The following is a 12,614-nucleotide window of genomic DNA, read 5'->3' on the forward strand; positions in this document are numbered from 1 at the left end:
CCAAGGCGTACGTAATCTACGTAACTAGGCCTGAGCCGGAAGATTTTTGATTGACAGGAAAGGGAGCAAACCAAACGCCTCGGTCCGAGCACGTTGATTGGTTGATGTTTTTCAGGTCCTGCCATGTCCACAGTTTTTTTTTTTTAAATTCTTTTAGAGACCATACATACGAGTCCACTAAAGGTCAGTATATTCATTTTATGTGAATCAGACAAATTAAACAAAAAAAAAAACATCCTCCATAATGCCTTTAACTGTCTGTATAAAATAGCTGCTACTTAAGATTTAAAGGTGTGCAGAGTTAATTTAGGTGTTCACAATTACCTTCCAGATGTGGAAAACGGACTTCAAAAAATTTCTATGTCTTGATAAGTTTGTTTTTTTTTAATTCCAGGACTATGTTTTTAAGTTCAATTTGACTGTTTCATGTTTGAAAAATTAATAGCTAATAGCTGACTGCACAAGAGACTCCTGCCGTCAGTGCCAACATGCAATGACATGACAGGAAAACGAATCAGCAGGAGTGAAGGATTGAAGCAGTTCAAAGTAATGATACACTAAATGTGATGCAATTTTAATGGCGCCAACTTTAATGAATGCAAAGTAAGTGCATTTACTTAAACTAGTTAAATAAAATCTGATTTGATGTTTATTCAAATTAACATACTTGGAACAGACAGATGATGTTGACTATGTACTGATGTGTGTGAACCACTGATCTTATTCCCAAACAGCACAGTAAAGGTGACCTGTAATGTCTTCAGATGACTCTAATCAGGAAATGCATTTTCTTTTGTTGTGCTTTTCCCTCCAACTTTCATTTTAGTTTCATGTTTTATGCTTCCTACAATTATTGTGCTTTTATATAATTTTAGAAAATCCCCTCATACTTGGGATTTATTAAATATGAATAGCCAGTGCAAGAAGCAGGTTTATCTTTGATCTTCTATTTTTGAAGAGAAAAGACGCACACCATTGTCTGCACTGATGGTGTTCCAGACACATTTTTTTGTCCATTTCATCCTTTTCTGATGGAACATTTGAGTGGATCTGCTGGATGAATGTGTGTGCTGCAGTGTCTAAATATTCCTCTGCTGATGTGTGGCTTCATGTGTGTTTTTCCCCTCATCGTGTGTTTCACAGCATGTTTCTGTGTGAACCTTTTAATCACAACGCAATCTATTTGGTGACATTCTGATCAACTCATTAATCAGAATTAATTACTTGCCTCTGCAACCCGTCACAGTGCACACCCACACTGCTGGAGTCGGTGTGCAGGAATTACTACTGACTCTGCTCTGCAACGGCTTTGTTGTTGTGATGATTAAGGAAGCACACAACACACTATGTCCAAAGAAGAAGCACAACTCTGTTCTGTGATTAGATGATTAGCGTGAAAGCAAAAAAAAAAAACAAATAAAAAACCCCCCACCAATATAAGCACGCTGGTGCCCCCTGCTTTACCCCTTCTCTGTCACAAACAGATGACGTTAATGACACGCACAGAAGTGACACAAAGTAACTGTTTTGAAAGTCAATGCAGGTTATAGTTGTGTTAGATGGTTGTTTCATAGCAAGACTCCTCAGGGTGATGTATTCAGAAATGTTTAGGGTGTTGATGAAGATGCTACGATGCCAAATATGGAAAATGTTGTTTTTGAAAATTTATGGGGGTTTTTTCACTTGTGGATTTTATTGATATCAAAATGTTATTAAAGATTAAAAAGCAATACTGCAAAACAAACACTATCCAGTCTGAGGCGGCCTGCACCCACTCAAACTCAGTGGACCTGACGCCTCTGACAGAAAGAAAATGGATTATGTTTTGCTTTAACTTTCTCTGACCCACAACCACTACTGTGAGAACATTTCACAGTTTGTGACGGCCTTCAGGCTGCCTAAAGCTGTGCCTGTGTGTCAAAGTTGCATACTTGTGTGAACCCATTAAATTTGTCAGCAATTTTATTGAGATTAAAATTTTAAATTGTCTTGGGCATAATATTTTTGTGCTTTTTGTGTAGTTTGTACCAACAAAAAGTCAAACCAGATGGCTATAAAGCAAAGCTCCCCGCCATTCCAGTAGGACTGATTAGAGGTGGAGCCTGTGATTCTAGATAAAGATGGTTGATATGCAGAAAGCAATAATGTTGTGTGGATCATTTGAAGCCACTTTGTTTATTTTTTGTCATCATTTACAAAGCCAGGGTTTCAGTGCATTCGATGTTGGAATGGAGGACATATTTATTTATTCACATGCACATATATAGTACAGTTTGCGTAAACTGAAATCATAATTCTGTATTTTTGTGCCACGAGTGCCTGTGTAGTGTGTCTATTTATATATTTACTAAATTCTGAGTGTTTGACCAGCTGCCGAGAGTAAAATTATCTAATATATCCTCTGCAGGTGTTGAACTGTAAAAATAAATAGTAGGTTGAGGGGTTTTTTCTTTTCACAAATAAAACAGTTCAGATTATCTTTTTTTATTACTTTTTTTTTTTGCATTGTTTCATTCATTTATATGTTTCTAGAAATGGTTTTCTATATTGATCAGCATGATAAGAGATTTACTGTCCGTGACTGACTTCTGCACAATCCATGTGATGGTCTTTATGGAATCACTAAAGGGACAACAGGAGAAGATCAAAAGAAGATACTGCACACTGCAGTAGAAGATAAGATCACAAGGATGTCAAAGAAAAATAAATACAAGAGGGATGAGAGAAGAGAATATAAGACGACAATAACTGATATACAAAGAGAGAAGATAAGACTTGGGTAGTGTTTTGTGCTGACATAAAGATTTACTAGGAAAATGGCTGATTTGTTTTTTCAGTCTTTCAATTCGTCCATTTGGTTCTAGCTATATTACTCCTCCTGGATGACATCTATAGATGTGATAGCTTCTGTGTTTCTATCCACAGAGGACAGTTATGATTGCTCAGATTCCCTCAGGTTTCAGAGTTAATAACAGCAATGCTTTCACACGCACATGGACAGAGACACACACAGAAATATCTCCCTCTGCATTTCTGAGTCCACACATGAAATCAAAGATTGTATTTTGTATTGTTTCTTGTAGATTGATGCATTTCATTTGTCATTGAACAGGATGTAAAGAGGGGATTGGGGTCAAATGGACACAATTAGGAGATGCATCTGTGGCTCTCATGCAATTGCAGAGACTGACTAGATAAGCACACAATCTACGATTACACTCAGTATCATATTCATTGCATGATGCATCTGTGATTGTTCTGTGTTGTGTACAAAAGCAAGAACAAGAATACATTGAATACATTAACTTGGAATGCAAAGCATCTTGTGAAGCTTTGCCGCTATCACTGCATGCTTAATCCTTAAAAAGCAGGATAACTGGAAAAGTCATCATTATTCTTACAAAATGTGGACTTTGATTATTTTTTTTGAGCTAAACATTTTGTTTTAATTTAGACTCTAAAAAACACAATGTTTGGCTGCAACAAGAAAAAATTAACACAGCAGTTAGACTTAAATTTTGAGTTCTGGCAGAAATTAAGTAAATCACACACATTAGGTTGATGAAATTACCAACATTATTATATCAGCTCAACTCAAAATAATAAATAATATTTGCAAACTGAAGGTTTATTTAATTTTTTTCCTTTTTTTTTTTTGATATTTCAATCATGCATTTAATTAAGGGATGGGAACAGATCCCTTGATGGACTTTTTATGGTTTACTTATTGAAGTACAAAATCTTGTTGTGGATGCTGAACCCAGTTTAATTTTAAGAGCTCACTCTGCAAGCCAGGTTTTTTTTTTAATACAAAAAAAATGTATAGCCACAAATAGTAGCAGATACATAACAGATTTCTGTCACGTGTAGATGGATTTACCTCCATTCACGGTGAAAGTTCTTGGACATCATTTGGACTCTGACTGAGACCTAAATCTGTCTCCATTTTCTTGTCATTGTCTGTGTGACAGAGTGTTTATGTTAAAAGTTGGCTCATCTGGCTCTATTGACAAAGGATTGTTTAGATCAGCATTCAGACACCACTAGTAAATATCATGGCCACTTTAGTCTCATCTGTTGGGTTCTTCTGCTGGCCACATGGTCAAGAACAAAGCACACTGGACAGCTGGGAAATGTTTATCTCAGAGATATCCAAATATTGTAAATCAGAAAAGCTCTCCTGCCTCCTTTTTTGTCTTTCCTTCATGCTATTATGAAAACTGGCTCTCCTTCTGTCATGTCATCTTCCTCTGCCAGTCTGTATCTGTGTTTTGCTTTTAAAACTTCCAACACAATAAGCTATTTTCATCATTACAAGTCAGACTTGCACCAAAGTGTGTTGCCACATAGTTATTGTGCAACGTCATTACTTCACCAACTGAACAAGAGATTTAAAGGGGCTGTACGATGTTCGACAGTTAACACTGTCACGTCACATCCCTGGGTTGCGTCCAGGGGTCTTTCTGTGTGGAGTTCACATGTTCTATCTGTGCATCTGGGTTTTCAACAGGTCCTCCAGCTTCCTCTCCTAGTCCAAAGACATGCTGAGGTTAATTGGTGATTCTAAAGAGCTTAAACGCAGGTGGCTCAAACTTCATCTGTGATTTTGATTATTTCAGGCTTGGCACATCAAGAAAAACAATGTGACTACAATGTGATGTAATAGGCAGAGTTATATGTTCTGACCTGTGGAAATCCAGACTTTGAAGCATGGAAGCTGCATCGAGTGCTTAATGAGCTACATGATTGGGCACATTAAAACCTCGATGATTAATATGTTGAGAGAAATCCAAAGGTCAGTTTAGTCAGCTATTCAGGCTCTTTGTTGAATGTGTGCCACTAATGAGCCTACTAAAGACCAATTACCTTCATCTGTGCCTCTGTTCTCTTCCCTTAATTCTCTCATTTTAGCTGTGACCTTTGTTAGATATGATGGTGAGGCAAGAGAACAACCAGAACCTCTAACAAAGAATAAAAGAAATGAGTCAGTGAATGAGTCAGTAGAGCTACCAGTGGAAAATTTTGATAATATGCAGTGAACATCATCATTTACAGACTGTCATCTTCATCCCTCACAGGGCTTTGATTAATGTATCACAGAGGTTCACAGGCAGCCCGAGTTATAGACTTTTCCTTTAATCCTTTAGAACTACAGCAGCCGCAGTATGGCAAGATAATGGAGTTTCAGTGGCAGTGATCTGACAGCTCGACAGAAAATTGATATTTCACATACACAGCTTTTACCACCTGAAAGTCAAACTCAGTTTTAGTGCTGTGACTCAAAGCCACATAAGCTAGAACCAAAGCATAGATGAACCTTTTTGAAGAATATTCTTTTCATTTTCGAAGTGCAGAGACAGCTGTGAAAAACGAGGGTTTCGTTTTTTTGTTGTATTACATTTACAGTCATGGAAAATATTATCGTTTTCTTCAATTTCTTGTTCAATATAATGCCTGGTGCAACTACAGATACATTTATTTGGACAAATACAATGGCAACAACAAAAATATCTCAGAAGAGTTTCATTTAAGAGCTGATATCTAGCCATTTTCCCAGGTTTTCTTGATAAAAACCAAAATCACTTAAGTTCTTACATCAATAGCTATGGCATTGTACTTCCAAAGACAGCTTTTAGGCATTCCATGTTTGCTTTTCTGTCTGTTTTAGTCACATGATGCACAAGGAGTTAGTACTTGATTGCATGACTATTGTTTTTGATGACTGCAGCCATTTGTCTTGGCATGCTCTCCACCAGCTTCTGACATTGTTCTGCTGTCATAGCAGCTCATTCCTGTTACACAAACTCAAACTAATTTGCTTTGTTTTTGGGCTTGTGGCTCTCCATTTTGTGTTTGATGATGTTCCACATGTTTTCAAATGGATTTAGATCTGGTGATTGAGCAGCCAAGGCATGGTTCCAGTGTTTGGGTTCTCCATCCAGGCTTTAACTGACCTTGTCGTGTGGCAAGAGGTGTTGTCTTGTTGGAAAATCCAGATATTGGAGGCAGGAAAGAGTTTTCCAGCTGATGGAAGAAGACTGTTTTCAAGAGTATCCCTGTACATGACCTGGTTCATTCGCCCTGTTCCACCCAAACTGAAACAACCCCAGATCATCACTGATCCATCCCTCTATTTTACTGTAGGGGCAGACAGTCTGGTTTGTAGCTTCTCCAGGTTTCCTCCTAACCAGTAAGTTGGCTGAAAATTGGACTCACTGAAGAGAACCTTAGCCCAATCATCAACAGTCCAATCCTTGTGATCCCAGCAAAGAGTATCCAGACTTTCCTCTGCCTTTTTCTGACGAAGGGCTTCTTCTGTGCCCTGTGTGACTTCAGACAAGCTTCAAGAAGTCTGTTTCCAACTGTTCTTGAACAAATCACATTTCTTGACAGTGCCCACTCATTTATAAGGTCCCTGGAGGTCTGACGATGATTCCTGACACAGGAACAGATGAGTGACGGTCATCTTGTGGGGCAGAAAGACATTTCCTGCTGCGACCAGCTAGCAATTTGGTAGTACCATGTTCGGCTTGTTTTTCTTGGTGTAATGAACAGTTGTCTTGGAGATCTTCAGTTTTTTCACTACCTGTGTCTCGCTCATGCCGATTTCCAGCAGTGCCAAGATGGCTGCTGTTGTAGCTTCACATAATTTGTTCATTCATAATTAGTTTTAGGCATTATGTGAGAGCTGACAACTTCGGAGTTGTGCTACGGCTTGAATGTAAGCAGCAAACCACTCTAGGTCTTTGTATGTGCAGTGCTTCTTATGACATGAAATGGCCTCTTGTATAGCCTGGAAATACAATTAAGCTTAATCACGTCAAATAGGACATAAAGTATTAAGTAATCAGCTGCGTTTTATCATCATGTTCATTGTATTCTTCAGGTAATATGCCATTGTGTTCATTGTATTCTTCAGTTTGGTGGTACCAGGCATTAAAATGAACAAGAAATACAGAAACAGCAAATAGATATGACCTGCAATGTGTGCTGTGATTACAGACAAAGGACACTGAATAATGAGCATTTCTATTGAATCAACATTGGGGAAATAACCAGGTGATTTGGTGACATCTGGAAAAGACAAACAACAGTTTGATCATCAGTGTTTCATGGCATCTTATGTCAACGTCATTATCCTGCTCTGCTGCTTTTTGGCATAAATTCAGTGTAGCCAGCTGATTCACCTGCACCTTAAACTAGTCAAACACAGGTTTTACTGTTAGCAAATCTTCCTGTGCTACAGTTAATAAAGTAAGCCATGGTAGGCAGAAGGGTGGAAAGGTGTAATTGACTCCAAAGAAGGAACAGGGATGTGAAAAGCTGAACAAAAGAAATAAAAGAAGGCAAATCAATAGCTGAGCGTTATGGTGCAGAACACGTATGGGTGCCAGTGTCCTGAGCAACGAGTCCACAGTTTGAGAGCTGCATGTCTGTCTTCCTCCATATTTCAGGTTTATGTGAAATTTCACCATCAAATTAAGCTTCAAAATGACCCACAAAAAATCACAACCACCCAACAGTATTTCCTACCAAACAGTGACGTTGTGTTGTATTTTGTGGCACAATGTGTGCACACATAACACTACCATTTCCTCCGTGGCTATCCTGAGGGAAATCACTGCGGTCAAATCACATTTCAGGAGTGTGTCAGCTGCAATTAGAGAGAATAACTGAGAGAATTCTGATAGGAGTTGAACTCCTGAACTCAATAGGCTGCCGGCACAAGGAGCCCGTCCCATGTGGGTCTGATCCAGGATTACTTAAAGTGCAGGAAGATAAACAATGAGAACGCTGGACGTGACACCAGAATGCTTTCTCTCTTGTCTTTGTTAAAATGTACAAGCTATCAATCTTGTTGCTTTTTGTTGCTGAACCTTCAAGGACAAAGAGGCAAAATTCAATCTAAGTTACTCTTTAGTAAGTGTTTATACAGTCCTACACTGTAAACACACAGCACACCCAGCACTCTTTGTGGGATTTTTACACACTAGACATATTCACAAGCTCCACCTGTTAGCACATTCCTGCTTACAACCTTAATTCAACCCGTCTTTTTTGTTATAGATTTGTCATACAGCTGAGGACACAAACCAGGTGCTTAAACTCTGTAGGGGCTTTTTAATTTCAGCTAAACAGTAGAAGTAGTTGATGAAAGTGTGCGGTCTGTGTAGTCTGAGCTGGTGTGTAAGAATCTGTCACTCTGGCACATAAAGTTTACATGGTGGATGTCCTGGTCCTAGCGCTGCTGCGTGTGGCCCCCCACTGGTATGTTATTGTCTGACCACGCTGAAACAGTGGACCTTAATCCTCATGTCTAAACACACAGTCCATGAATGGTATTTCTGGTATTCTTCAAAAGCATGACAGGGACACAAAGGAACTGATAAACATTAGATATTTTAACAAGTATAAATTTATTGTGAGTAAAATACAGTAAAATGATTTTAAAAAAACGGTGCCTGTAAAATACTTTTCAGTGTTGCTTATATAGATTTACGAGAGGGTTCAGCAGTAACAGATTGTATATTTTAAATGAAAATAATATTCTTAAGGCAACATAGGAACGATAGAGCATGAGTTGGTGACACAGGGGAAAAAAATAAGAAAAATGGAAACAGATCAGAATGAAAATTGGGAACAAAAACAGAGTCAGACAATCTGTCTTATCTCATTTTGCACGATCTAGTAAATTTAATGATGAAATCAGATTATCAGTTCTTGGCTGCAGCTCTGCCTGAATGAAACATCACTCATAGAGCTGCAGACACAGGAAATGTAAAGGTAATAAAATTATCTGATGTCTTGCAAGCATGAATCACGTTAAGTTTAACCTGGATATCTGCTGTCACCTCATGGTGAACAACTGTAATTGCTGATCTGGTTGATACGAAAAAGGCGGTGAAAACATTAGATTTTTAAGTGTATTTATAAATGTTGGATGAGGATTGTTAAATTGAGACACCTGGCAATTAGATGAGTTTAGCTTTGCAATGAGTATCTTTTCATGGAATACATGAAATACCTAAAAACCAGTACTAACACACGGCTGAAAAGCAATTTGATGATGAAAAATATTCCACCGGTTATGGCATTATAAAAGTAGGCATGACATCATATAGAGTCACACTTGATCCTGGAATCACAGAGGTAATTGAAATTCCAGATATAAAATTGCTACGCACCTAAAAATCTAAAAACAAATACTCACCACTTTATTCCAATTTATTTTGTAAAGGATGGAATTATTTATCAAAATTACTAAGAATTGAATCTATATTTCTTTTGTCCTAACCCTAATTTTGCTACCAATCTTAGTCATTTTAATGAAGAAAAATGTCATGCAGGATCACAAAACTGGAAATCAAACTTCTAAATTGGATCAAATCTAAATTGTCTAAATGTGTTTGTCAGCTAACTGTTGGCTGGCATTTTACTTCTTCCAGCATGTGCATAATAATTTAAATAAATTTTGAAGATAATAATGTTTTAAGCAAGAAGTACATCTATGCGGTGACCATAGCAAAGAATAATTTTAAAAGCCCTGTATAAATTTAACAAAAAAAACTGACGGTAGGCCAAAAACAGAGAAAAAAAAAACAAGGAAAAAGTGCTTTATACTTTCCAGTGATTCATATAAGGATTTCAGTTGTGTTGTTGTTTTATATCACAATATATGTTGTCCCATTTTGCCGGCAGGGTCTGTGAAAAATAAATCCTCAGGACATTGTGTGTCTGGAATGGTGCCATCATTTCTGGGTTTGATTATTTGTTATTTTGTTTTTGTATATTGAAGTAAAGAGGTTCCAGTTTATATAATTCGATCATGTTGCAAGCTGAAGCACTGGAGTGAGGCAGTAAATCATGCCACATTTACCAATATATCACTGTATTTCAAGCAGGGGGCACTGAACATTAATAAAACACACATTGAGTTACATCAGAATAAGCTCATTTCCATCTGTGCAGTCTATGTTCCTTTCTCAAACTTCTATACTTAACCTGATAAATCTAAACTATAAGATTATTATGAAGTGATGTAACCTGGCAGCACAGATGCTCAGTTTTCCAAGACAGTCTGGCTGCAGACCTCCACTCTCAGGACCAAGGAAGGGTCCTGAGAGTGGAGGTCTGCAGCCAGACCCCTCTCGAATATGGTCAGGTGTTAAAAAAGATTTTTAAGTTAACATGCACTGTTTTTATTAGATCGGATCAGTTATCTAGAGCCGATGCGCAACAAGAATATGAAGTTGAGTTTGAAAATTGAAAATATGAAATTGACCCAGCAAACAAACAAACATGGTGGAAAAAAAGAAAACAGAGGAGAAACTACTGGAACTGTAGTTTGACAGCAAAATGAATGAGTAGATAACCAAAAATTCAATAATAGTAATGCTTTTTGCTTTGAAAATGTGGTTGTTTTAGATTTGTCATTTATTTTTCTTTGGTTTGGGGAAGTCCGACCTTCAAGACTATAGTAGAGGAAATTATGTTTTCAATGACAGTTTTTTTTCAATGGTAATTTGTTTTTTTGATGACGACCAGTACTGTCTCTATTTTAGCTCCATGAGGAAATGCCTGACCATCTGAGCAAACAATGAGCTCTGCAAAATTAACTACACAATGAAAATGTAAAGGATTACAAATGATTAAGATTCATAGTTATGGGAGACTTGTAAGTTGTGGAGTGCAGGAAAAATAACTTCATCACTCATTGCAATGAGATGTGCTTGTCACTTCAAACCCTTGTAACACCACTTTGTTTACGAGGCATGTTTCGTTTTTAAAAAATCTTCAAAATGCACACTCTTTTTAGAGCCAGAAACTGTAAAAATGGAAAGAGTGGTTCAACTTTCCGGCTGTTTGTAATAAATACCATCAGTTTTGTGTGGTTACATAGAGAAAACATCTTGAAAATAAGCTTAAAATTGTCAGATTTCATTGTAGTCACTTCATTTAAAATGTCAAATTCAAAAATTCACCAAAAATAACGATGGTATTTGTAAAAAAAAAAAAAAAAAGAAGCCCAAAGATTCTCTGCTCTGCATGGCAACTGAGAAGCCATGACTGACTCAGGACAGTTTTGAGCATCAACCATGTGACCAAAATCCAGACACTTTTTGGGTGAACCTTTCAATTCATTTTCAATACATTTTATTTAACAGTTCAAATGTGTGATCTCAAGACACTTCAATTAGAAAAGTAAAGACAAAATTATAGAGAGAAATCCAACAAATCCAAAATTTCCTTTGGATCCCCTGTCTGAGCAAGCACTTGGCGACAGTGGGGAGGTAAAACTCCTTTTTCAGGAAGAACCCTCCGGCAGAACCAGGCTCAGACAAGGCGGCCGTCTGCCTCGACCGGTTGGGGTGAGGGGAAAGAAGATTGAGAACGGGATACAGAAAAGTCATGAGATCAAAACACAAGAGAACAATAAAGCCAGCGAAGGATCCTGAGGTCAGGAACTGTGAGTCCGAAATGTGAATCCAGTCCATTCGTGCTGCTCAGTTCATCACATCGGACACACAGCAGAACGTCTTCTTTATAGAAGAGAAGACACGTTGGAAGCAGTTCTTCTTTGTCTTTCTCTGCTCCTTCTCATTGATTTCAGTGTCTTCATCACCGTTACTGTCCTTGCTGTCCTCGATGTCTTCAGCAGTGTCCTCATGCTCACTGCTCTTAAGGTCTCTGCCCTCATCAGGCAAGCCTGTCAGGTCAATTCTGTTTTTGGGGTCTGCAGGCTTAACCATGATGGACAGGCTGGTGGAGGGTTTCGGTTCATCGCTAGAAAAGGAAACATACATTGTTGGGTTTACATCCGACAAGCAGAGAATGTAAACATGGAAATCAACAAAAGTCCATATCAGTCTTTTGTCACCTGCTGGGCTGCTAATGTCTCACAACCTGTGTACAAAGTAAGTAGAAACACACTTACCGACTCCTGGTGGGGGAGCTGCTGTTGAGGTCGTTTCTGCTGATGAAGGGATGGTTGAGGATACCACTGGGGGTGATTCTGTCGTCCTCATCCCACTGAAGCATCGCCTTCAGCAGCTCGATGCACTCCCTCCTCTCATCGGTCTCTGCTGGGTTGTCCGTCTCAGAGGACACCTGGTGCAGAAAACATTTGGAAAGTCCAACAGTGGTCAAATCACCTTCCACCGTCAAATGTGAATACCATAAATGAACGGGACTTTTCAGCAACTAGCTGCTGCTTCCAAAACTACCTACCGTTTTCATTTCGTCCAGAGAGTCCAACTCGTAAACTGTGGGGTCGGAGCGGACGAGATCGCTCTCAAATACTCTCCGGGTGTCTGAAGAAGAAACAATGATGCCTACTAAAAGTCTTTATCTTATTGAGTGAGTAAAGGTCAGAGGTAAAATCACAGTAGGAGTACTGTACCTTCAGCCGCCACAAACCATCAGACTTTTTCTGAAAGAATAATTGGCGATCTCAGGCCAGCATCGATGAGACGTTGCGGCGGAGACCCAGCAGACGGATCATGCGTCGGAGCTGCAAACAAAACATAACACCGTGTTAGACCTGAAGCGATTCCTGTGACGGCTTCTAATGCGTTTCAGCTGCAGTCATTTACTCACCGTCCAGTTATTCCGAG

The sequence above is a fragment of the Acanthochromis polyacanthus genome, chromosome 2, assembly GCF_021347895.1.
Source record: "Acanthochromis polyacanthus isolate Apoly-LR-REF ecotype Palm Island chromosome 2, KAUST_Apoly_ChrSc, whole genome shotgun sequence".
Lineage (NCBI taxonomy): Eukaryota > Metazoa > Chordata > Actinopteri > Pomacentridae > Acanthochromis > Acanthochromis polyacanthus.